Below are 5,237 nucleotides of genomic sequence, written 5' to 3'. Positions count from 1 at the left end.
GTGTGGCGTCATTTTGGCATGATAAGGTAGCCGTTTGGTAAACCTGTGGGTGACACCGTTGGAATGGGTGCTGAGTTGTAGTGAACATTGACCATTGGTGTAGTTCAGCCATGACAAGACATTTGGTTTGCAGCACATCAACATCACCATTTTTCTTTGATCCAAGAAACAAACATTTTAAAAGAGCAAAATCGGGGGGGGGGGGGGTCCTCAGTGTCCTTGGACAACTCGACTCCAGTGTGTCACTGGGTCTATCAAAAGTCTGCCACTGGCTAAGTTAGTGGGACATTAACACTGTTAGCATTAACTTCCCTAAAACGTGAAAGGTTTGCTGGGCATTTGCTGTTGTAGCTTCAGTGACTTGGCAGGTGTTTTGCTCACAGCAGGCCTAAGGTCACATGTCAGTGTTATGTACTGTAATACTCCCATGAGAGGCCACTTCTCTTAAATGCTGTAGTGTTCAAGAGGGGCGTCTGGTCCCACCTCCAGAGGTTGAGTGAATCCTAATGCCTCTTGAAAGGACATGCTGAAATGACAGGACAAAACTACCTCTGGTTTGTTATTCTCACGGTCCGAAGTATTGTGCCTACAGCCAAGCACTTCATTTATTTTCAAATACCACAACAGAGAACAGAGAGTTTTTGTTTCTTTGGAAGCTCCTGAACACCTTAAAGGCACGGCAAAAACCAGACAATGACTCACTTTTACCTTCAGTAGTGGTTGTTATTTTTGTAATAGTGTTATTGAGACAGCCTGGCAAGTTGAGATTGTAGAGGTTTGGACTGGTTGACTTGTTATCGGAAAACTTCAAGGGTTCCGTAGTTAAGTGTTTTTTGTAACATCTTCAAGGTCTCTCTGGCTTTATAGAATGCAGAAGGTATCCTCACTAGGGAAAATACTTCTGTTCTTAACCATTCCCAATGACCACACTTAAGAGAGGTACAGTCGTTTGTTTTTTGTGCAGTACTCTTGGTAATATTAATTTTAGACGAAATGTGCTTGTGTTGAACCACAGGACAAAAAGCATGATGTTTTTTACAAAGTAACAAATTACAGGTTGACACTAAGTAAAAGGAAATCAGCAACTTTGGTCAGCTTTCATAAGCTAGATACATGACCACTGAGCTAAAAGTCCTAGGTTGATCTTGGTTTACTTTTCAAAATCCAGTTTAGTTGGGCACATATGCTGCTAAACAGCGCTGAGTTGAAAGGACGTTTGATTGAAATCTCCTCCGGCTGCAAGAACACTCCCTCTAGAGGAGCACTGCCAAAAAGCATTTTTTCACTGGCATGTGATGGATTTCAATGAGAAGAGGCGCAGAGAAAAGCATATTGATAATGTCGCTAGAGGTTATTACATTTCTTGAGAAAACTAGGTAATCAGAGCTCCTTCCTATAAGTAACATATTTCCTGTAATGATGAATTACTGATGAACATGCATGTGGATGACATAAAGAAATATGGAATATTTTCATGTTTCTATCAAAATACTCTTTTGTGTGAGACTAAGGCGAGAGACCAGACATACTAGTGGAAGATTTGTGGTTTGTTTGAACTTCATATATTTGTCACAGGCACACTCCTCATCTTGATATTATTTTTAGGGCTGTCAGCGTTAACGCGTTAATCTATGCGATTAATGCGGCCGCGATTAACGCGATAAAATATTTTAACGCAATTAACGCAACTTAAAAAAATAAATAAAAAAAAACTATTTTTTTTTTTTTTTTTTTTTTTAATGCCTTAATTTGGATAGTTATGAAGTTATGACAGGAAGCGATGCGGAGAAGAGGTGGGGAGAGGATTGGGAAATTACATCAGGCCAGACTTGAACCTGTGTCCCCTCGGGCAATGTAAGTAGGGGGCTTGGCCTACCAATAGCCCCCCTTGTTCAAAGTGGGGAATGACAGAAAAAGTTTGACAACCACTGCGGTAGTTGAAGATGGAGAGAGCTGAGGGATTGTTGGGCGGAAAGTTTCTGTTTAATAGGCAAAATTACGGAACAATCGACAAAACTAAAGTTGTATGTAGCATTTGTCAAATTGAATTTAGCCATCACAGAAGCAGCTCGTCTTTAAGTTATCACCTTAATGCAAAGCACCCGACAGAAAGCAGTCCCAGGTTATATGGTCGCCAACCCACACTCTACGACTTCTCTAGTAAAATAACTAGACAAGTCCGTGAAAAGGTTACCAACGCTTTAGCAGTTTGGGTTGCCGGTGATTGTCGGACCATCAACATAGTTAAGGACGTTGGGCTGACTGAGGTGATTCGAATTGCTTCAGGAGACAACTCTTACGATTTACCGTTGAGGGGCACCATTGTGTCTTGCATACATTCCTTTTATGACGGCGAGAGAGCACGAAAAATTCAGTTTCTCGAGCAAGCTGCCACCGTCACCCTTACTGGTGACCACTGGACATCAGTCAGCAATGACAATTACCTGGGTGTCACAGCTCATTTGATTGACAATGTATGGAAATTGAGATATTTTTCATTGGAAGTAAAAAAAAAAAACAGACAAACAAATTTTTAATCGCGATTAATCTAGATTAATGAATTTCAAAATGTGAGATTAATTAGTTAATTTTTTTTAATCTATTGACAGCCCTAATTATTTTGTATATAAATATATATTATCCTTCTATCTCAAGATACACTTTTTGGTATGGCATTTAATTGAATGATATTTATTGATTTAAAATGCCATGAAGAAATCAATGCCTTTGTAGATACCATAGAGTAATGACTTAAGAAAACATTTTGATTGAAAGTTATATTTTATATTCAGCATGCCTTTGCTAAATGAAATCATTTAATTATTTATAACAATCAATACTGTATGAGTATGTATTAAAGTACTGCAATATGCAGACAACTAGTACCATTGAAACTCTTTGGAAAGTTTATTATTTAACTTTGTTAGTAATAAATTAACAATAACTATAGTAGTCTTTTTCCAACAGATTCTTAATAATTGCCTGTATGATAGACATGCTCTTTATATTAATGAGAACAGATGGCTGTATGTCGACTCTGACGACTAGAGAGAGTTCAGATTTTGCATGAAGTTCCTGAGTATCGTCTCATATGGTTGCTGGTGTACCAGCAGTCATCTTCATGCGTTAAAAAGCTGAACGTGCTGAATGTTAGATATATGACCTTCCTTAACATTTGAGGGTTGGGGTGAGGGGGTGGGGGTGGGTGGGTTGAAAGTGTTGTTCGAAGGTAGCAAGATTAAAATTGGGATTGTTGGGATAGATATAGGTAAGGAATTTAAGTGGCAGCGGTTCAGGTTTTGCTTTTAAAGCAGTTAAACACAGTAAGCATGCACTGTATTGATTCCTGAGCATCGACTGAGACTTTAGCTGATTTTACAAACAGGCAAAAATGAAATGACACACACACCTAGACAAGTTGTACCAAAACACCTGTATGTACTGTGCCGAAGAGATGTACCCGACAACTCTGGAAATATATGTTTTCAAGAAATTGAAGGTTGAGCTTCAAGTTTTCCGGTGTATGTGTGTGTGCTTGGTGTGTGCCTGTGTGTATGGTATCGAAATAACCTTCAAGAGCTTGTCCATGAAATTGTAGCATATTTATACAAGTGCAGAATGTTTGTGTTTTACAAGTAGGGATCAAATTATTGACCTTGAAGATAGCACAAGAGCTTTCTGGGTTATGATGTGTTTTTCTGCATGTGAAAAAAGAAGGATATTGGTGTTAGTTCTCTACTCTACTCTGCATTTTGATGTTTCCTTTTGAAAGGAAATAAACAACAATTGCCTCCTCATTTACTGAAGGCTTTTGGCACCTAAGTGGTTGCCATGGTGCAAAAGCATCATCATTTATACTCTCTTGATCTACATTTTGCCAATCAAATCTTTGACAAGTTTGGAGAGCATTTTGAAGTGCCAAGTCCTCTCACCTTGCCTAATTTCAATTGCTATGTTCTGCCTCAGTGTGCCAAAATGCAGTACAATATGAGTATCCATATCTCTGTACACTTGTGAGGGGGAGCACAGTCTCCCCGTGACTCAAGAACAGAAACATTCTCCCTTTGCAGATGTTTGTATGGTGCATCTTTCCTTCGCCTTGAGGATGGATGACTTTGTTTTTCAAAACCTATTACAGACTGAGGACTTTGTCGTAAAAGACATGACTTCACTCAAGCCGTATCATGAGTTGATCGTTCTTTCGCCACTATTTTAGGGCCACCGCTAGGAGTCAAAATGCAGATATCCTAAATTGTAGCCACCTCTGGTAAATGGTCGGTCTATTCGGATCATGGCAAAATGGTGTGATGTGCAGATCGTGAAAGGCTATGTTCGGCAGAATACCCATGGCCTTTTGTACCTGTGTTCATTAACGTCCCAACATTTCACAAATATTTTTTGTTATCCTTTCAATTACTTATATAAATGGTGTGTAGTTAATTTGTTTTAGAATTTAGAATGTAGACAATACATGTGTGTAATTCACTTTTATTAAGTATTTGAAACATTTTGCCAGTGGTGGTTGATAACAAGATTGTGACGAACCAAATAGATGTTTTATTTTTGTTTATTTGTTTGTTTGGTTGGTTTTTAGTCATTAATGCCATGAAGGGTGGGAATCCTGACTATTGTAACTGCCCTTGAATATTTCTGTGTACTTCAAATAGTGCTGCTAGAAAAAAATACTGAACTTTAAATGTAACACATTATATGACAATAAACACTTTTGAGACTTTTACCAAGTTGTAATTTTCTGTTGATACTTTGGTGTGTAAGGCTGTGATAAACACTGTTTACCTGACACACAGCCTTGACAAAAAAGTTCCACTTCATTTTAAATGTCCCTATTACAGTATACTAACATGTGAAAATAACACAATGTACTTCAAAGTGTAAGTAGTAAAACATAAGTAGTTATAATGGCGTATTAATCCTAGCCCTAATCCCCAAACCATCCTGTAATGACATTGCACTTATTAAATACATATCACCTAAGGACCCTTAATATAGAGTGATAATAATAATAACGAGGTGAATGTTTATTCGGGTTGATACCATCTAGTCCTATTTAGGCCAGACTCCACACATTTGAATTTCAAACATACTCTTTAATATGAGTTTCCATACGTTTCCAGGACATTCTTCTTTCCATACGTTTCCAGGACATTCCCTCATACTGTGAGGGCACTTCTGTATGGGGTAATGCAACCTGAAAGTAATCGAAACATAGTCCCCTC

This window comes from Clupea harengus, chromosome 13 (assembly GCF_900700415.2).
Source record: "Clupea harengus chromosome 13, Ch_v2.0.2, whole genome shotgun sequence".
Classification (NCBI taxonomy): domain Eukaryota; kingdom Metazoa; phylum Chordata; class Actinopteri; order Clupeiformes; family Clupeidae; genus Clupea; species Clupea harengus.
Note: the sequence above shows the minus strand (reverse complement) of the source record.